This window comes from Canis aureus, chromosome 12, assembly GCF_053574225.1.
Source record: "Canis aureus isolate CA01 chromosome 12, VMU_Caureus_v.1.0, whole genome shotgun sequence".
NCBI classification, from domain to species: domain Eukaryota; kingdom Metazoa; phylum Chordata; class Mammalia; order Carnivora; family Canidae; genus Canis; species Canis aureus.
The window spans coordinates 52,773,769-52,794,931 of record NC_135622.1 but is presented as its reverse complement, the minus strand read 5'-3'; the positions used below and the strand labels follow the sequence as shown (position 1 = coordinate 52,794,931).

The following is a 21,163-nucleotide window of genomic DNA, read 5'->3' as shown; positions in this document are numbered from 1 at the left end:
CGACCTAGCAGGTTGACGCACAGGGAGGTGCTATTGAAAGGAATTCTTCTGGGAAGTGAAAGCCCCCTGGAATATCCCACCCATCCCAGTGCCGTGGGTTGACTTGATTTGTAAGTCTAGATTTTCAGATGCTGAGATTTCTTAAACTGGGGCCTACCTGTATACCAAAGGAGACTTGGAATTGACATGTCAAAGCATTAGAAGTATTACTACTTCGCAGGTCAAATTTATTTTGGGGGGCGTGGGATGTCAAAAATTATAAAAGTTCCAAAAAGACCAACAAAAGCCCTTTCACATATACTAAAAACCAGAAGAATCTGAAGCCAAGGGAGGTAGGCATGCTCCATTACACCTCAAGCATTAAGGACATCTAAGGGCCTGAAAACCTCCCTTGAAATCTCAGAGGCAGAGGTGGTTCTGCTTTTGTTTTCAGCTTCTGAAGGCAGTGATCAGCTTGATTTCAAAGCATTGTTCATGGCAAACCAAACTGACATTTCAAATAAAATCCCTGGCTTCAACCCCAAGCAAATGATGAAGACCATCAACATAGGCTGGAACGGGAGAGGTGGGTGGGGTGGGTTTGCTGAGCAATGGGAGACGTGGCTCTTGTGCAAGAAGCTGCTTCCCTAGGCAGACTCCATGGCTGAGTGGGACGTGAGGTTAGTTGGGTAGAAGGAAGGCATGTTTTAGCATAAATATCTTCCAAGCTGGCTGTCAAAATAAGATGAGTACAATTTTTTTTTTTTTAAGATGCTATTCAGGGCCATAAAATCTGACCCAAATCTCCCTTTCAAGTTTCAGCTGTTTTGAACACTATGTACTTTGGTCACACAAGAATATGGACAGTGCCAACAGCTCTGGCTTCCTTCTTGCTTTTTTTTTTCCCCTTTTGCTTATGTTATTCCCTTTGCCTGGAATGCCCTTCCCCTCTCCTCTGCCTGCCGATGATCTGTCTATGTTTCAAGACCCAAATCAAATAGCATTTCCTCCCCGAAACCTCCTACCTGACTCCCAGGCTGAATGAACCACCCTCCTTGCTGTGAGTTCTTTCAAGGCCTATGTCTTCTTCATTTTCAGAATGTTACCCATTTCAGTTCATCCTCCCTACTCCTCTCCACTGAGCACCAAACACAGGTCCAGCACACAGCCCTCTTCACTTATGTCTGCTGAAACGGATCAGAAGTGTGAGATGAGTAGTCACGGCATAGCAACAACAGTGAGATGTCAGCTCTGAGTAAACTCCACAGAGAAAATAGTCATTGGGAAGAGGAAGAGGTCAGGGAAAATGAGCATTTCCCAAAATAGACATGTTTTTGGGTGCTTGACTCTGTAGTTTTATGATCACAGATGACTTTGAGAATCTGTCAAAAATCAGCCTTCTCAGAAAAATGCACACACCCACAGACCCACATATTCTTTTTGTATGTAATTCCAGGCGGTACTGTAGACACACCAAAGCCCAGAATGGAAATTCCTCATCTGTTTTAAAACCACCGATTTCAGTGTATGGGCATCAGACAGGACGAGGAAGGCATCTTCAAGTGTGTGAACCATGGACCGCACTGCAAAGGAAAGGGAGTCCTTCAGTGGGAATAGCATGGGCTCTGGACACCTTGGACAAGTCGCTCTCCTCATCTGAATCTGAGTTCTCTTCACGTGTAAAATGCAAATCATAACACTTCCTTTGCAATGATGCTATTGAGTAAATAAAGATAATGAAGGTTAAGTAGCTAGAGTGGTACAGGGCATGCAGTCAGCTCCTGACCACAAAACTCGTTTTCTGCCCCTCTTGTCTCGTGTAGCAAAAATTGCAGCCACCATGCAAACAAGTCATTTCCCTTTTAGCAAGAAACACTGCACTGCTGCTTTGGAGCAAGGGGAGAAAGCCGACTCAGACCACCGCCTCGGTGAAGACGTGAAGCTGGGTGCTGAACGGCTGCTGCGCTCATTCGCATGGCCATTCATCATACAAGAGCCCATTTATGACAAATACAGGTCCCTCCCTTTGCATGACAAGGCGTATGGGTCCACAGAGCCCCATTATCCAAAAAAAAACAGAGCATTGTGGGCGACGCAGGCGAAGCCGAGTGCACACACACAAGCGGACATTGTAAGGCTGTTTGCACAACCCCGCAGTGCTCCTCGAGGATTTCCTGCCAAGGAGACATTTAGATCTCAGAGTCTGCTGCAGACATTTGCTCATTCAACATGGCTTCGGGCTGGAGAAACCGGGTGCGTGGTCCCCTCTGCTGGCGGTCCCCGGAACCACATGCTGGGGACACGGGGCTGATCCGGTGCAAGGTGCTCTCAGCAGTCCAGATTCTTCTCTCCCGTCCCTTCCTAAGCAGTGCAGTGCAATAGGCAGGAGCTTGGGAGTCTGCAAAGTAGTTCAGATCTCAACAGTACCATGTATCAGCTGCAGACCTTGGACAAGTCACGTTGCCCCTCCGATCTTCCTCTCCTAGCGCTCCTGTGCCTGCGGCAGGGCCTAGCCGAGACGACAGCAGGGCAGAGTGCCTGCAGATGGCCAGTGTGGAATGAACACCTGCTTCTGGGAGGGTGGGCGCTGTCCTCTGACCTCTGGAACTAGGAAAGGACATCAACAAGCACCTCCTGGCAATGTCTTTGCTTAAAACTGTAGCTGGTGCTTAGAGCGGAAGCGTGACTCTCTTTTCAAATTGTCCCCCCTTGCTTTACACCATGTGCCGTGTTGGCATGGGCAGCACTGTGTGTCCCCTCAGGCTTTATTTCCGTGGCCCCTGAAGTGTCCGATGTTCAGGCCATGCTTAATTTGAAGGTGAGGGGGCTTTTGCTGGCAGAAATTCTCAGCTGAAAGGTGTTTCTCAAAAATGAGAGAAAGGCCATGCCCTTGAACTCCTTAAGCTGAGCTGTGATCTGCTTCCTGACTGATGCTCAGGGTTAGCAACGGCAACAAGGACTGGGGATGCATCCCAGCTCAGCCAGCTTATGCGCTGGGTAATTAATGGTCTTAATCAATGTATTTAACAACATTTACTTCACCGCCCCCCCCCCCCCGAGGTGGAGTTTCAATATAAGTAAAACAGAGATTATTTTAACCTCTTCAAGGGTGATTTTTAGAAATAATGAGACAGCACGGGTAAGCAGCCAGATGCGTAAGTGAGTTGTCATAACTCACTGCTACTCTTGTTATTTTTCTTGTTCCAACCACTGGTCCTAGTTCTGTCCTCCTGGCCATGACGAAGAGCTCCTCTTTCCTACACAACTATTAATATTTTTGAGGGCTTTAAATACCATCTTAGACATGGATGCCGATGACTTCCCAATTCATACCTGTTGCGTTCATCTCGCTTGAATTCCTGACTTGTATATCCAATTGACCACTTGACTCCAATAAACAAGTGAAACTCAACATGCCCAAAACTAAAGTTTTGGTATCTCTCCTCAAAAATTTCCCTGCTCCAGTCTTCCCCAACTCAGCCAATGGCAATTCTATATTTCCAGATGTTCAGTCTAAAAAAGGTGGTGTTCTCTTAGACTTCTCTCTTTCTTTTAAAATAGCCCATAACCAACCTAACAAATACCATCAGCAACATTTTAAAGATATATCTTGAATCTCATTGCTTCTCACACCCTTCATCACCAATGCCCCTAGACCAAACCACAAGCCATCACCTCTTGACCAGAATATCATACTCGTCCCTTAAATAGATTCCCCAACTCTGGTCTTGTCAGTTCCCAACCTCTTGGTTAATTGCCTATCTGGCAGCTATAATGATACCTTAAAAGTTGCATCATGCATTCTTCTGCTTAAGTCCTTTCAGTGGTATCTTTTTTTACTTAGAGTAAGGTGCAAAAAAAAAAAAAAAAAGGTCCTTATCACAGTCAACAAGGCCCTATGTGATGGTACCCCACAGTGAGTCATCTCCTGCAACTTCCTGTCCTTCACTCTGCTTCAGCCACCTCTGCCTCCCCACCATTTTTCTTGAACTTATCACATATCTTTGTGCCATAGGACCTTTGCACTTGCTAATCCTTCTGCCTAGAATGCTCTCCCCCAGTATATCTGTATGGTTTTCTTTAGGCCTCTGTCCACTTGTCAGTGGAGCCTAACCTAACCACCTAGTCCAAAATAGGATTTCACCCCACCTCACCTTACGTGACCCCCACTGTCTTTTTCATTTAAATCTCTATTACCATTGACATATGTACCTTCAACTCCTAGGATAGGGCCCGACACATAATAGGAACACTACACTTACATATAATTTTGGATGAATGTAGTCATTCGTTCATGAACAAAGTTCCCATGACCCCATGGAGCTTCTCTGTCAACAAATTTTTTCCTCCATATCCCATGGGAGGAGAGGCTCTCAGGTCATCTAATATTTTGGTCAGACACGGTCATTTGCATAAGAATGAGGGAGAAGGGTTACTACAAGGGATGGGGAAATGCATAACCAATGAGCATGGTCCTAATGAGGAACAGTATGAAATTGTAAGATAGAAAATGCATTGTGTATGGGGGGGGCAAGGGGGAGCAAGGTCGGGGGAGAGAAGGTCGGAAGAAGCAGCTGAGGACTGATTATAGAGGAACTTTGCAACCATAGAGCAGAAGCAGGGAGGGACATTCCTGGACAGAAATGCAGCTTGGTGCCTTGGGTGGGTCAGATGGTTATTGTGTAACTCAAGGCTCGAAGGACACAGGACATACCATGGACTATAATGCCTCTGTAATGCCACCGAGTGTGCAGAGAGTCATGGGCTCTGCGTCCTAATCTCATTTTAGTCACTTATTTGCTACAGGACTTTGGGGAAGGTCATTTCCTTGCTCTGAGCCTCATCCTTATCATCTGTTGCCCACCAGGACTGGCTCAATGATCTGGGAACTCCCCCTTGTCCCAACATCCTAGGGTTTTATACAGTGAAAATGGGTGACAATTTCCAAATATATACCCAGGCAACCTAGTGCCAAATCATGAGCTAAGTTAATTAGAATAGGGATGCACCTTCCATTTATGCAACAGCATTACATACTAACAGCACTTCTGTGAGCCGTCCTGCTCTTGCTTCTTAAAGCCATTTGGATTTCAAGTTATAAGGCAAGGACAGTGAGGCTAGAGCCCCGGCACTTTCAAATGTCCCGTGCTGTATCAAAATTGTCCACTGCTGCAATCAGGGGGTGCTACAGAGTTAGTCTGTGAAAAGGGAGTAATTCTGGAATCTGGTGGAATGCTTATACTATGTCAGAGAAACTGTTCTCAAGCCCTTGTGTGTGTTTGACGCAGCAAATGTCATGAAACGCATAGGCATACAAACTTACAAATGAATCTCATCCATTCAACAAAGTGGCCCCAAAGTAGCTCTAGGAAGCGATGCTTGGACAGTCTGGTTTAATCTCTCCTGTGTATTCAAAGGTCTAATATGACATTCTCTAATTCGGCCCCTTTTCCTTTGGAATTTGAGAAGCAATTGAGGGCCTGCCATGTCCCAACCCTAGAAGCCCAAATCAGGTCTCCTTACAATTATAATAATAGCACAACTGCAACATGAAGGCACTAGACTGGGGATAATTTGCAAATACCAGAGCTCTGTCCTTTGGCTTTCAAATTTCAAATAAAAAAAAAATCCATGAGATGACAAAGCCATGATGTTAATACAGATCCCATGTCGAGTTACATTGCCCAGGAAATGGCAGCATTTCCTTGGAATTAATAATAAGTTTTGTTTTTTTTCAAAATTTCTAGAAAGTACCACATAACCAAAGATTTTGTATAGTTGCCAAAACTCCACTGGCTTTGCCAGGTTATCTGCCAATTTATATTCAATATAATTTAGCTGATCTCCCACCACCAATGAATTCCAATACCTCTCCTCACCCGTGCCACTTGCTCCCAAATTTAAGTGACCTCTTCCTTCCAATGACCCTAATATCTTCAATACCTAGCACAGTCCTTAATAGAGTATTGAAAGTTGATGCATGGTTAAGGAATAAACATACAAACATTTGCTCATTTTGGAGGCAACTGCTCAATAAGACTCAGTCCCTGCAGTGGTCTGAGAGCACAATCCAGTGAGGGCAAGAAACCATGGTCAAAGCCCACAGTAAAGGACGGAACCTTCCAGGGAAGACTGTGATTTGGGTGAAAGGAAAGTGTTCTGGAAAAGGGGTGCAAGAGAAGAGGTGACTCATCTGGGCTGGAATAAACTGGAAGGCTTCATGTAAAAGGAGGCTGTGTGTGGAGTCAGGAGGGAGAAACTGTCAGTGGACGTCCGGCTACTGGTGAGACTCGGGAGCTGGAGGGAAACCAACCCCAGGTCCCTCACCGCTGAGATCACACCCCCTTGGTGGGGGTGGAGATGAGGGGTCCTGGGAGTAGCAGGTGTCACAGGCTCAGCTTTGAGATCCCTTGGAAGATCCCAGTCTTCTGGTTATGATGAAGCGGTGGGACTGGTTTTCCTATGTGCGTTTACACCTGCTCTCAGTATAGTTCTCTGCCAAGTAGACTTCCATCCTCCGCTGGTCTGGGGCCTGAACTGATGTCTGTCCCATTCTCAGGGTGGGAGGTGGTGTCCTCTGCCCTCTGCCTCTCACCAGAGCCCAGGGAGTCCTCACACACCAGCCTTCCACATTCCAGTCACTCCCACTTACCTGTCTGCCTCTTTTCCTAGAAGGTGATTACCTCCAGGACAGGAGCTAGGACTTATGCTTGAATCCACAGCAGGCCACTCAGGGAATACGTGTTTGCTAATAAATGAAAAAAAAAATAGTGAGTGCAGAAGTGAGAGCATGAATGCCAAAAGGTGTATCCAAGATCTGAGTCCCAGCCATTTACTTAGAAAGAGAAAGAGGAAAGGAAGGAGGACGGGCAGGCAGGAGAGGGTGAAAGAGTGAGGGAGGGATGAAGGAGGGATGGTAGGATGGAAGGAGAGAGGAGGAAATGTTTTTCCTCCTTTCACCTAGTTTAATTAAGATATAACTAGTTTCTGGCATAGGAAGTAACAGACAGGGATCTCACGCTATGCTTGAAAATTGAAAGAAAGAAAACTTGAGTCATCTAAAAGGCAAGTTCCAGCCTCAGTAATGTGCAAGTGAACTAAAGACAGGCAGAGGCTTTGGGAGCAGCCTGCCTCACCCACGTGGTGGAGATGGCCAGCGACTAGTTCTCACAAAGAGAAGCCTGTGACTGTCTCCACCTTTGGCCCCGCCAATCAGCTTCGGAGGCCGCGCTGGGAGAGGCCCAAGGTCAGGGATAGGCAGGACAAAATAACATGTCTCAGGACTGTGGATTCCCATTTGGGGATACCTCTTTGTTTGTTTGCTTTTAAAACATTTTGTTTATTTTTTTGTTGGGGGGGGGAGAAGAGAGAGAAAGAGAGAACTGGGGGAGGGACCGAGGGAGAGGGAGAGAGAATCTTAAGCAGACTCCCCGCTCAGTGCAGAGCCAGACATGGGGCTGCATCTCAGGACCCTGAGATGTGACTTGAGCAGAAATCAAGTGGGATGCTCATTCGACTGAGCCACCCAGGCGCCCCAGTGGATGCCTCTTTGAATCAAAACTCCTACACAGTGGGAATATGTAAGGCTGAACCGTGGGTGCACTTTCTGAAGTGGGTCTTGCTGCCTCCCGCCTCCGGGCAGGTGGGCCAGCTGGGAGAGAGTCCTGTCTCAGCTGAGGATGTACTTCAGTCACCTTTCCTACGACATGTCACTGCTGACACAGAGGGCCCTGAATCTAAAATCCTGGGGACTCCAGAGATGTCCTCATTCATCCCCTGCTTCCCCACATCCTCACTGTCACAGCCCCTGGCAGTCCTGCGCTCCATGCTATTTTAAGCGCTGACTGCACATTATCTCATTTGATTCTCACGATGACCTTCAAAAGCAGGTACCCTGTTTAGTTTTCAGAACTGGGAAAATGATGTGTTCCTGCTAAAACAGAGGTTTTCTTTGGGCAAACCCAAGAGCTTGCAGTTAAGCATGCTCTCCACTAAGGGGCATTATCATCCCACATTAAAATTGCCAGACCGGGTCAGGGTAAAAGCAGTGCAAAAGCAGGGCAAAAGCAGAAGTTTGTAAAAAGGACAAAGCAGGGGGATGGATTTCAAAGTCCTGGATATTTTCTAAATGTTATTCCTCCTGGCCACCCCCTGCTTCCCCCCTTAGTAGTAAGAAGTGTTCACACCCACAGTCGTAGTACCCAGTGCTTACTTAACACCAGAATTCACTTAATTCCTGTTCAAGGTCATTTCAAAAGGACTGGTCTTAACCAGTCTGCCAGCAATGGAGCCATGGCCATCGGCAGGGGGTGGCATGCGGGGTGGTGGTGGAGGGGGATGGGGGTGTGGATTAATAGATTCAACCATTTGGGTAAGTAATCATCCTCCCCAGCTGCTTTTGCTAATTTCTTAAGTCACGTTTTCCACCAAGGGAAACATGGCCTGTGGCTGAATCACCTTGACTCCAGCTGGAGTGGAAGAGAAAGAAAAAACAGGGGGGGTTGGCTGGGGGGAGGAAAGGCTGAAATTCTATCCCAAGCCTATCAAAATGAGTTTCTATAGTTTACTTCGGCACAACTGGAAAATACTCTGGAAGTGTAAATTTTTAAAAAAATATTTTATTTATTTATGCATGAGACACACACACACACACACACACACACACAGACATAGACAGAGGGAGAAGCAGGCTTCCTGGAGGGAACCTGATGCAGGAGTCCATCCCAGGATCCCCGGGATCATGACCTGAGCCAAAGGCAGATGCTCAACCACTGAGCCACCCAGATGCCCCAAGGAAGTGTAAATTATGCTAGTGGGAGATCCTCCACTGGTGACTGTGCCCCCTCCCCCTGTGCTTACAGACAGCTTATTTCTATAAGAAGCACAATGTTGCTTTCACAGAGAGGATGCTCTTGCAGGAAATCCACAGTACACAGAGAATGCAGCAAAGTCACCGTGGGATTTCCCTGTTTGGATTGATCCACCGAGACCACAATGAAACCAAACAAACAAACTCACCGAGTTTATCTCCAAATTTATGTTAAAGGCCAGCCCTGCTTTCGATGACTCAACCGTGCACTATCCTGATTTAAACTTTACCCTGCAGCTGGGGTTTCCAGGCTGGTGTCTGTGGCCACAAATGACTAAATGTAAAAGCTTTGCTCTCCATCTGCTCTGGGGCTCGAAGTCTCAGAGACGGTTCAAGCACAGTCTAGGCTGCTCTTTAATCCTACCTGAAGATGGTAAATTTTTATTCAAATACAAAGTCTGAGGCTGCTCTGTGGTTTGCACCAGCTCAGAACCCACTAAATGACTTCAGGTCCTAAGGTGCCTAGTGGAGTGTGGGAAGCACCGTGGAGAGACCGTGGAGACTAGAAGGAGACTAGGAGACTAACCTGTGGCCTTGGCCATACGTCTGAGAAGCTCTCCACTAGACTAAGGACTGGAAGCTCCAGTGTCAAATCCCCTTTTCATCCCATAGCTCAAAAGTAAGCGCTTGTTTTAGGGCAAAGGAAATGAGGAGTTGCTCCTGCACTGTTTAACATGTATTTTGTGTTATGAGTGTTTCATTTATGGATCCCACTGGGCACACCAGGGAAAACTAGGGAAAGTTCAGAAAATAATCAGAGATAGGATTATCTGAGCCCTGCTGTGGACCAGGTCTTGTCCTCAGTAAGTGCACAGGATCCCAGTCCTGGAGCCCAAACTAGATGGCTGGGAAGGCTTGACTCTTCCCATCGTTCACACTGCCTCCTACTGTCCCAGCCTTGGTTTACTCACTGAAAAAAAAAAAAAATCAGACAGAAGCTAGACCGGATGTTCTCACAGATTGCTCTACAGAGTGAGCCTTTAAAAAAATATTTTAAAAAGATTTATTTATTTATTTATTTGAGAGAGAGAGAGCGAGAGAGAGCAGAAGTAGGTAGAAGGGAAGAGGGAGAGAGACAATCTCAAGCAGACTCCTTGCCGAGCGCGGAGCCCCATGCAGGGCTTGATCTCCCGACCCTGAGATCATGACCTGAGCCGAAACCAAGAGTCGGACGCTTAACGCACTGAGCCACCTGAACAGTAAGCCTTTCTGAAATTTCCGAAGGCAAAACTCTCTCTATAAATCTCTGTTCAAATCGACAACCCAGGTGTTTAAATGCAACACTTGCTTTACTTAAGGGAAGAAGGAAAAAGAACCAGAAAACAACCAAACCATTCTATGCAGCGATCATTCACTTGACCCTCTAAGAGTCTGTCCATCGCTGACCAAGCAGCTGGCCCCTCTCAGAACCGGGACCGGCGGCTCCCATTCGGCTGGGACCAGGCGCTCGGCCCCCGGGCACTGTCCCCTGCAGGACCCACGAGGGGCACAGGCGCACGCGGGGCGCCTTCCTGGCCTCTGCTGGGGAGCGGGTTGGCATGGCGACGCCTGAGCCAGCCTTCACTTGCTCCCTCCCTTCCCTTTCACGCTATTATCACTGTGTGAGATCTTGCCCCAGAAGAACAGAGAAGTCCTGAGGGCGAGGTCTGATGTCAGGGGAGAACAAGCGAGTCTTTGTCGGGCCCTTCAAGGAGAGGAGGCCCGGCCAGGGCTCTTCTGCACACAGAGGGGCCTGTGCTCTCTCAGTGTGGGGCAGCGGGGCCCACTCCCGTCCTGCCTGGGCGCTGGGGCCTCCACTAGCTCATCCTGAGCTCCCCGAGCAGGACTAAGTGCAGGGATCCCCTGCTGCCCTTGGGGTGCCCGGATCAACACCAGCCCTCTCAGGAGATCCCTCTCTCCTTGGCTCTTCCCCCTCCTCCCGGTCAGAAGGGCTCCCCCATCCCTCCATCATCTTTGTGGAGCTCCCCCTTCTTCTCACACCCCACCATCTGCCTCCAGTCTCCTGCCTCCATCCCCTCCTGGCCACCCCCTGTTCCCCCCCAGAAGCCTCCTGGTTCAGGCATCTCTCCGGCTGTCTCTGCTCCCCTAAGATGCTCTGGTTGTTCTAACAGCCAGACAGTGCCACCTGTCCGAGGTTGGAGTGTTTATCACTGCTGCTGACTTCAGCTTCGAAACTCCTTCTCTAGGAATAGTTCTGCACTCAGAAGATGCTTAATAAATACCTTTTCAATGCTTGAACCCACAGCACATCCCCCAAACCTACCTTTAATAAAATATCTGACTAAGGCTTCAGATCGAAATAAAAACAACTAATGTGATTTGGGTCCTTCCTGCGTGCCGGGCACCACTTGGAGCACTTACATAGACTAGCTGGCTTAATGAGCAGAGCAGCCTTAAGTGGCAGGTGCAATGGGCTTTCTCACTTTACAGACAAGGAAACTGTTGGATGAGAGGTGTGGTAACTGTCCGAGCTCACCAGCTAGCGGGCGGTACAGGAGGATTCTGACCCAGGCGGTGCGGCTCCAGTCTGGGCTCCTAACCTTAATGCCATACAAGCATTTCGTGATGACCTCACCTAAAGTCCACTCCGATGCACATGACCGTGTGTCGTTCCCTAAAACTAGGGACACATGCCTTTGCAAATGTCGTCACATTTCTAGGCTTCGTGTATCCCATGTTTTGGAAACCAAAGAAAATGAGTTAGATTTCCCTGCTCCCCTTCCTCCCGGACCAGCAGCATGGTCAGGAGCAGAGCAAGGTGGCGACGAGCTGGGAAGGCAGGTCTCTGCAGGAGACACGTTCCAAGCCTACTTTCCACAGTAACAGTTCTCTCCCCAGAGCATCTCTGCCCATGTGCAGCCTGGGCCTGACTCTGTTTTGCAGGTCAGATGAGGTCCCCATCCTGGGCCACTGGGCCGGCAGCTTCCAAGTCCCAGAGAAAGGCAGGCTCGCCATCAGGGCTAAGCCAAGCACCCCAAGCTGATTCTCCTATCTTCCAGCGCAGAGAAGGAGCACAAACAGAGCTGCAGGAAGCGGGAAGACTGGAGCAGAGGGACAGAGTGAGGGTGGCAGCTGCACCAAGGCTCCCAGCATCGGGATGGGGTTGGGGGTGCAGGCCGAGACCTTTTACTCTGAGAACCGCATCAGCCATTCTGAGCTCCCAGGCTGATGGAGGCCCTGGGTGCCACGCAAAGGTAAGGGGTCCGGTTTCTCACCTTCCAAGGGCACTTGGCAGTGATGATGTGATGTGATGCAGATGAGGAACCCCACACCAGGGTCCTGCTGGACCACATGCGGATTCAACAGCATTCAATGACTCTCTCTGGGGTCAAGTTCGTAAAGGGAAAGCCCTAGACCATCAAGCCCAACTGCCTCGTAGTGGATGGAGAAGGGAAGGGAGGTCCAAGGTCAAATGGTGACTCAGTGCCACAACCCTGATGCCACAGCCATGCTTTTTCCCTCCTTCCTTTTCAAACTTCACCTTCTGTCTGTTAATGGCATCCAAAGGAAATGCTTACCCTCCAGTACAGCCAGGGTAGCGGAGTGAAGAGGGCAGGAGAAAGCTCATGGTGAGGTCTCTCCTTAGAGGGACAAGAGAAGATACCCAACTGCTTTGTCTTCCAATCAGCCTAGCCCCCCAGGAAGAACTCATAGATCCCCTAAAAGCAAGAGATGAGGAAGCCCTGGCTGATTCTCCTGATTCTTTAAGAGGAGAACTGGAGAGCGGGGTATGTCATGGAGCTGTCTGGGTCTCCCAGAGATTCCAAAGTGAGCAAAGCACTCACTCCTTAAGCTGCTTGATGTTGAGATACTTAAACCTACCAGGAATGAGGGGGCATCTGGCTTGCTCAGTCAGCAGAGTATGCTACCCTTGATCTCAGGGTCATGAGTTTGAGCCCCACACTGGGCACCTACCAGAAAGGGGACAAAGTCAGGTTTAAAGATGGCTCTGTAAGGAGGGAAGGCTCCCCAGTTTCCCCAACTAGAACCAATTGTTTTATCAAGTAGTGAGCTCTCTGTCCCCAGAAGCATGTAAACAGACACCTGCAGGGCAAAATGTAGAGAGTTTGATGGCACCAGAGGGATCTGGAGAGGCCTCTCTGATGGGATGCTACTGCTCTGCCCGGCTCCACATTTCTGAGCTTTAGGCGAGGGCCATGTCCAAGATGATTCTTAACCCCATCTCATTGGGTTATCAGAAGGGTGGCACAGCAGGCAGAGAGAAGAGGAGACAATCACAAGACAGCCTGACTCCTGACCACCTAACATAACAGCTGTGGGCCTTGGACAAGCTGCTTCGTGGCTCAAAGTTTCGGTTTCCTCTTCTGTAACTGGCATCCTGGTGCGCTTGTGAACCCCGAGTGCCAGGAAGCACGCAGACCGCAGCACCCAGGGAGGTGTGCAAGGCCACTCCCAACCCACCCATTCACCCTGCGGCTGGCCCATGAGGCCAGAGGGTGTTGGTGCCAGGCTCTGTTAGGCTACAATAGGTTCCAAATAATACATACGTGTGTGTCTGTGTGTATACGTACCTATAGATGCATACACAGAGCCCACACGGATACATGTCTCGGTATATATATTTATATATATTAATATAGACATTTTTACATATATATTTTACACACATGCACATACACACATATAAATCTGAATATCTATTTTACGTATAATAAAATAAATATATATATGTGTGTGTATATACTTTCTCTTCCCTAAGAGGAAGGTAGAGGGACAGACACACTTCTAAACCTTTTCTGCAGTTTTCACTGGGAAGCAGCAGCCCTAGTTGTCTGTAAAGGTGAATTTTGCTTCCGGAGAGCCCTGGTGCAAGTTTGCTGTGCCTTTACATTCGTGTTTCCGGGAGATGTGGCTGGATTCCTCCTCCACCTCTTTCCACTCCTTCCTGTGGTCTCTCTCCTCCTACTCTGCTTACTGACACCTCCATGGGGTCAGAGGAGAGAGCAACTCAAAATTAGTCAATCTGATTATTTTTAATCACTGTTGGGAACAAGGTGGGAGGCTGAGGAGGCGGCTACTAATGGTTTCTAAAAAGCAGAGCTGAGGCATTATCTGTGCGTGATGATCACTCTGGCTATTTCCTCTCCACCACTACCACAGTTGTTTGAATGTCGGCCCGTATTTAGTATTTATAGAGTGCTATTCTGTTCTAGGGGTGTCTCTTGCCTGGATCCCAATTCCTACTCACTATTCAATGCCCAGCTCATCTGGCTCCTCCTGGAAGCCTTCCCTGACTTCCCTGGGCAGAGAACATGTTCCCTTTTTGCAATTAAAAAAAAAAAAAAAAAAAGAGATTTATTTATTTATTTATTTATTTATTTATTTATTTGTGTGTGTGTGTGTGTGTGTGTGTGAGAGAGAGAGAGAGAGAGAGAGAGAGAGAGAGAGAATCTAAAGCAGACTCCCTGCTAAGCATGGGGTCTGAAATGGGACTCAATCCCACGACCCTGGGATCATGACCTGAGCTGAATCGAGTTAGATGCTTCACAGACTGAGCCCCCTAGGCATCCCTCTGTTTCTGCACTTTGTTCATGCAAGAGGCTCCTGACTACTATCTGTGTCTGTGACTGCTGGCCCCTTTTGTCATTGTCACAAACATGCCCTCCTTGGAGGAATGCACAGACTTAATCCATCTTGATGGTTTCCAGACCCAGCACAGAGTCTGGCATGTGTAGGGACTTGGGTCTTGTCTGGCCAGTGAACGTGTACTTTCCATAGAGAACATTCTTATTGTCCTATTCAACTAGGAGAGGGTTAAGAGATGGATATTACCCATTTGCTTTCTGACCAGAAGAAAAAGTATCAAGACCTAAATTCCATCATTCCTACCAGAATAGTTCAGGCTTTTGCCAGCCACTCTCTCCAAACAGAAACAAGGCTCATGTTCTAACCGTTTCCCAGCAATTTGTGTACCAAGGCCGTGCACAGAACAGTCAACATTTAACACTCACTAGAGCACTGGGAGACAGAAGGGGCCACATATTTACCCACGCCAGAGGACTATCTCATTCCATTTGTCTGTATGAACCTACTTTACATCTGAGGAAACTATGACCTTCTAATTCTATCCCCTTCTCTGATGTTGCCCACCCTCCCTGCTATTCACCTGCCTGACTGCGCCTCACCTGGAGGACTGAGTGGACATGACATGCCCCAGGAGCTGCCCCATCCTGCCCACTCTGTCTGGGTCAGGAGCCTCTCCTCGGGCTCCCTCACACTCACTCTCACTCCAACACAGATCAGTGTGTGTTGCCAGGTCACTAGCAGGTATCCCTGGAAAACCATAGACCCCTCAAGGGCAGGGAGCGAATCTAGTCATCATCTGTATCCAGTGTCTACAGTGACACTGACGTAGAATAGGCACACAAGTATTTGTGGAATGAATCGATCCCGCCCTCTACCCTGGAGGCAAGACTTGGTAATACATGAATATGTGAATGCATTCCAAGAGAACTGGGGGGAGCGACCTGTGAGAGGGTCCAAGGGAAAATGACCACTCTGGCAAACTGGTTCGACAATGACCAAATTAGAACTACTCCTCGCTTCAACCTAATTTATCAATGCAACTTGCTCAAGCAGTTTGAACTAGTGCTGACCATGGGCTCTCAGGACAGGGCCATGTCTCATTCATCTCCAGAGACTTGGTACCTAATGCCCGACACAAGTTTTTGAATGGGTGGCTCATACTCTATTGGGCAAAAGCATCCATCCCTTTTCCTACGTAGTGATGATTTAGGGATGGGGCCTTTTAGATGTTCTGGGGAAGAGGGAGGAAAGGTAGAAGAATCTCTGGAAGGGCAGTCAGGACATAAAAGCCCAAGTCCTTACAGTGGTTTACGAAGCCCTACAGGATCTGACGGCTTCTCTCTGCCTTCACATCCTTCTGCTGTCCCCTTGCTCCTTCTGCTCCAATCCTACTGGCTGCTCTCTGCTGCTTAATGCCTAAGCACATTCCCACCTCAGGGCTTTGTTCCTTTGGGCCTCACTCCCTCACTTTGTTTAGGTTGTACTCCAGTAACACCTAATCTGAGAGGTCTTCCCTTGGACCCTGTGTAAAACAGCAGTGGCTACTTTCTCCACTTCCCCTCTCTCTGGCTTGACTTCATTTATTTATGTTTTCCTGCTTTACTTTTTTTTCCATAGTGTTTAACACTGCCTGATACAGTGTACGCATGTTTCCTTGTTGATGATCCTACAGTCCCATGAGAATGCAAGCCCCAAGAGGACAGAAACTTCGTTTTATTCTGTGCTGTATTCCTAACATCAAGAATGGCACCTGCCACGTAGTACATGCTTCATAAACATCAGCCATTGACTAAATGGCTGGCTGGCTGAATGAGTGCCTCAAAGCCAACAGACACGCAAGGCACAAGGTTCTAAGAGAACCTGATGGGGGAGTCAAAGCTATATTTAAGTAGCTCTAAATAAGATTGGGGAGGAAAGGAGCTAACATTTTTTTGAGGAAGAAACTATGTTAATACATTTAAATTATCTCCTTTCATCCTGATCACAAGTATACAACATAAGGGCATATTATCCCCATCTTACAGATGGGGAAACAGAACCTCAGGAATTTAAAATGATCTCAGCAAAATCACTGAACTAATAAGTAGAAGTGAGATTTGAAATCAAGTCTAATGCCAAAAGCTCCTCTCCTTCCTCTGAATTATGCTGTGGCCTCGTGGCCACCCTAGGAAAAGAAACCACAAGAGAAAAGAAAGGAACAGACCACAAGATAATCCTGTTCCCCCAAAGAATGAGAATGTGGTATGAGGAACAAGTCTAGGATAAAATGATCCTAGGTACTTAGACTGGAACCATCTTAGAATTCTCCTGGTCTTACCTTCTGTGCTATGCTCAGCTGTATGAAATGCTTCTCCTTATAGTCTTCAAGGAAACTCAAGATATCTAGATGTAGAAGAAGAGCTTTAGGACAAAAGACAGCAGAAGGGAACCCCAGCAACTGGAGAAAGATGAACAAGTGCATGACCATCTCAGGGTACCAGCATCTCCTTTGTGACTCCTGATCCTAAGTGGGTGCCCTGGGCCAACTTAAGGGGATGCACTAGAATGCCAGCACCCAATGCGCTGAGCCCCTCGGTAGATCTTTAGTCATCTGGTGGGGGTGTCAGCTCCTGTCAGGTCTGAGTTCAATGAAGGAGTCAGGTAGGTGTGTCCCAGTCTTTGCAGATGAGAAGAAAAGTGTCCATAAAGGATTGGGAGGAGGTGCCAGAGGAGGGAGGTAATAACAACAAAGAATCCATGTGTTGACAGTAAGGCCTGGCCACCTGCAGCTGGAGCAGCGCGGTGCACAAATTGAAAATGCCTCAAAAAATGTTATAGCAAGTGGGACACAAGCCAGACCTGTGGCAGGAGACCAAAATTCCATCCCGAGTTTGCTACTGAAGGATGTGCTCGGCCTAAGTTTGCATGACCAGGATGGGTAGAAAGGAAGTCGGATTGCGCTTCATCTCAAATGAATTCTGCAAGGGACAGTAACCTAGAACTCCAGCCCTAATCTGTTTCCCCTGCCTGTAGTTCCTTTCTTTCTTTTTTTTTTTTTTAAAAAAAATATCTTATTTATTTATTCATGAGAGACACAGAGAGAGGCAGAGACATAGGCAGAAGGAGAAGGAGGTTCCCTGAGGGGAGCCCGATGTGGGATTCGATCCCAGGACCCTGGGATCAGGCCCTGAGCTGAAGGCAGGGGAACCTTCCCTCAACCACTGAGCCACCCAGGCGTCCCTGCCTGTAGTTCTAAGCTACTCTATTTCCTGCCTAAATACTCACCAGACCCAGGGTAACAACAGCTCCCACTCAGAATACAGTTGTAGAAACCCAGGGACCTTTAACCACTTCAAAACTATATCCTTGGTTTCTTTGGGGTTTTTGTCTCTCCTTTTATGTGTATGTGATGTTAAGAGGCATGACTTCTAATCAAAGATGACAAATCTGGCAAAATGATCACCCTCAATACTTTCATGTATCCTATAAGCGTGCAGATCACACATTCTCGCCACCAAAATGGATGATTATCACTGTGCCGTCTGCTATAACCCAAGTCAGTTGTTTCTTACCTGGAGCTCTCTCTGGTGATTCGGGTTCACCAATCTAGGCTTATGGGACAAAACAGCTGAGCAAGCTGGCCGAGGTGTGTCTGGCTCCCAAATCAGGGCTGTGCCCCCGCTAGAGTCCTGTCCTTTCGCTGTCCTTATGTGAGTGATAATCTGCTAAAAGGGAATGCAAGTCATGTTACTTTGAGCGGCCATTTCCTGTTCTCTTCTAGAAATAACACATTTTTAAGGAAAACACAGAGAATACCAGAATTACACATTACCAGGGCTCTAAGAAATTGATGCAATAACCTGATAACCTTGTGTAATGCTTTCATTTTGTAGTTGGGGAAACTGAGCCTCAGCAGCAAACAGCCTCACTCAAGGATTCAGCAACTTGGAGAAATAACATTGGAATATGTCTCTGACTCTCTGGCCTTTGGAATTTTTAAAAAAGCAGTTTCATGGTCAGGCTGACTTCTCAAACAAGTGGTCACTGACCCTGAATGGGAAGTCTGTTTTGTTTTTTTGTTTTTTTTTTTAAATACGATTTTTCAAAAAAGGAGAGATTTTTTTCCAGATTGCTGTTCTTGTAGTTTTGCCCCTGGGAGCTAAATTAGCGAAACAGTCTATCTCAGGCATGTGGTTGGGACTGTTCTATTTCTCATCAGAAAAAATATCATTATAGAATAGGGGGCCCCATGAGCACGGTAGTGGGTGGGCTTTGTTTTTCAGTGATTTGTGCCCAGCCAGTAGGTCTCTCTGTCTCTGTCTTTTCTCTCTGTCTCTGTCTCTTTCTCTCTCTCTGTCTCCGGAAAACACAGTAACAGATATGGATCCTCCTCCCAGGGGTATCATTTATTATGTGATTTTTCTGGGTACTATATATTTGAACAGTCACTCCTCTGCACAGAAAACCAAAACCCAAAAGGGGATCTCACATATATTAAGCAAATCAGATCCGCCAGGCATACCATCTGAGTCTTACAGATACATTTTCCTGATCTGTCCTCAAAAACTCCCCATGAGGTACCCTTAACTCCATTTTTCCAAATGTTTAGGGAACCGAGTTTCAAAGAACTAGCATGATCTGCAGAGTCATAAAGAGAATAAAGTGCAGAACCAGAAATAAACTCCCATCTAACTGCCACACTGGTGTTTTGTCCATCTAAACCAGACTTTAGTTATTTGGCCAAAACACTAGCGGTTGTCTTATTTTTCCAGTGTTTTTGCTTGAATGCAGGAGAAAGTTCTTTGGAAACTATGAATTCTCTTAAGGACATGAAGGATTATTCTTGATAGATTCTCTTTCAGACAGCGTGCTCCAAAGGCCATGCTTCCTGCTGTGCTCCCAGCAGAGGTTCCAGTGCCCCAGAGAAGCTGAGCCTGGCCCTGGCTCCCAGTGGAGAGAGAGAGAGGGCCCATCAGGAAATCATGATTATCTACGCTCTGGGCTTTGTTCCTGTTCTCAGACAACAAGGGACATGGCTGGAGAGCCCGGCTGGCGGGTGGAGAAAGAGGAAGAAAAAACAGGAAGTGAAGGGGGGGGGGGAGGAGGAAGGAAGGAAATGATATGGAAAACACAGCAACTCTCAAAAGTCCTTGGCCCCATGAGAAAGTGAATTCTGAGCCCACGTTTATGGAGCTGGCCCTGCGTTTTGGGAAACCAGGTCGCGGAGGCAGAGGGGGGAAAGAGGTTTGTTTCCGATGGATTTAGGGTTGTATTTGTAAATTCCCATCCCAGGGCACAGCCTGAAGAAAGGGTGCCCTGACACAGGGGCTGTTTCCTATAAGTTTGGGTCTAGACAGTCAAGAAGGTGAATTTCCAATGAAGGATCCTGGGGTAAGATCAAATCTCTTACCTCTTGCCAGATGTGCCACAGAAGGACCTGGAAACGAGAGAGAAGATGTTGAAATAATCAGGTATTGGGGGCACTATCCCAAACCCACTGCTTTTTCTCCCAAACATCCTCAAAATTATAATCCATGGTCAGTGTATATGATAGGGCCATGATTCTCCCACTGAGGCCCGGCAAGACCCCTACCTTCTTCCACCACCAGGCTAAGAGGGGTAGGCCAGTAGAATGCTGAGTCTTTGCAAGACTATGACTCTCTGGTACTTCCAGAATGTTCTCCTACTCATGTTGTCCCCTCTGCTTATTTAGAGATGCTCTAAAAAAAGTCAGGATGAAGGACTCAGTCACCTGGTTAAGTTGAACACCCACAACTACACAGATAGCTAACCCTAATCATCATGCCTCAGTGCTAGTATCGTTAACACGTTCCAGCCTCCTGATGGGGACCAGGGCAGGTAAGGTGAAGCCCTCTGACAGGCCAGCCCAGTCTCTAACAAAACACACAATTCCCTCCCCAGAGCAGTGGTCAAAGCTTCTGGAGAGTTTTGATGACACCATCCTGGCTCTGGTCCACAGACCAGCATTTAAGAAACTTATCGTTTCTGGCCCTAAGCACACTCCACCTCCTTTTAGAGTCCCTCCAGGGTCACAGAGGTCCTCCCAGGGAGCGGCTCGCACTGAGGATCTGTCCTTGATTCTGTAAATTACTCCCCCACCATCCAAACAAACACAGAACAACACAAAGTAAGCATATCTTTGAAAGGAGTCCAAGCTTTTTGAAGTGATGGCTGGTAGTTTCCTGTCTGAGTCACCCACGGGCCAGATGTCCCTCAGAGAGAACAGAGGTCAGGCAAGGAAGGACACTTACAACTCCCATCTCGGGTCCCCACAGGCAGTACGGACCGTGGCCGGAGCTGTGGCCACAGTCCCCCTGCTCCATCTGAGACCATCAGGAGTCTTTACTTCTGTACACCTGGCGCCAACAGAACACTTTCCAATATCTCATTTTGGGTCACTTTTTAGAGGGGTGATTACCCCCATTTTGAAAATGGGCACCTGGCTGGCTCAGTGGTTTAGTGTTGGCCTTTGGCTCAGATTGTGATCCCAGGGTCTTGGGATCGAATCCCACATAGGACTCCCCAAAGGGAGCCTGCTCCTTCCTCTGCCTATGTCCCTGCTTCTCTCTCTGTGTCTCTCATTAAATAAATAAAATCTTAAAAAAAAAAAAGAAAGAAAATGGGAAAGCTGAAATCGAGACATGAAATGACTTATCCAGGGTTACACCATAAAACTGGGACTCCAACAGGCATCTCCTGACCTCTGGTCTAGCGACCTGTGACATTTTCTCTATGTCATGTGTCTCTGCCCCATTCAATGGAGGCACG

General features: G+C 47.6%; 1 protein-coding gene across 4 annotated transcripts in view; it reads right to left on the bottom strand.

Moving 5' to 3' along the window:
• The window catches only part of CYRIA (CYFIP related Rac1 interactor A), a 103,484-nt gene that overhangs the window by 41,988 nt on the left and 40,333 nt on the right, over positions 1-21,163 (bottom strand). The window contains exons 2-4 of one of the 4 annotated variants that reach the window (XM_077844064.1): positions 19,785-19,811; positions 17,947-18,099; positions 6,632-6,727 (exon numbers count right to left, since the gene is read on the bottom strand). The gene's annotated coding sequence lies outside the window, so the exon portion shown is untranslated. Of the gene's footprint in view, positions 1-6,631; positions 6,728-11,111; positions 11,345-17,946; positions 18,100-19,784; positions 19,812-21,163 lie in introns of those variants that run through there. The other 3 variants (XM_077844065.1, XM_077844067.1, XM_077844068.1) reach the window with 3 other exon arrangements.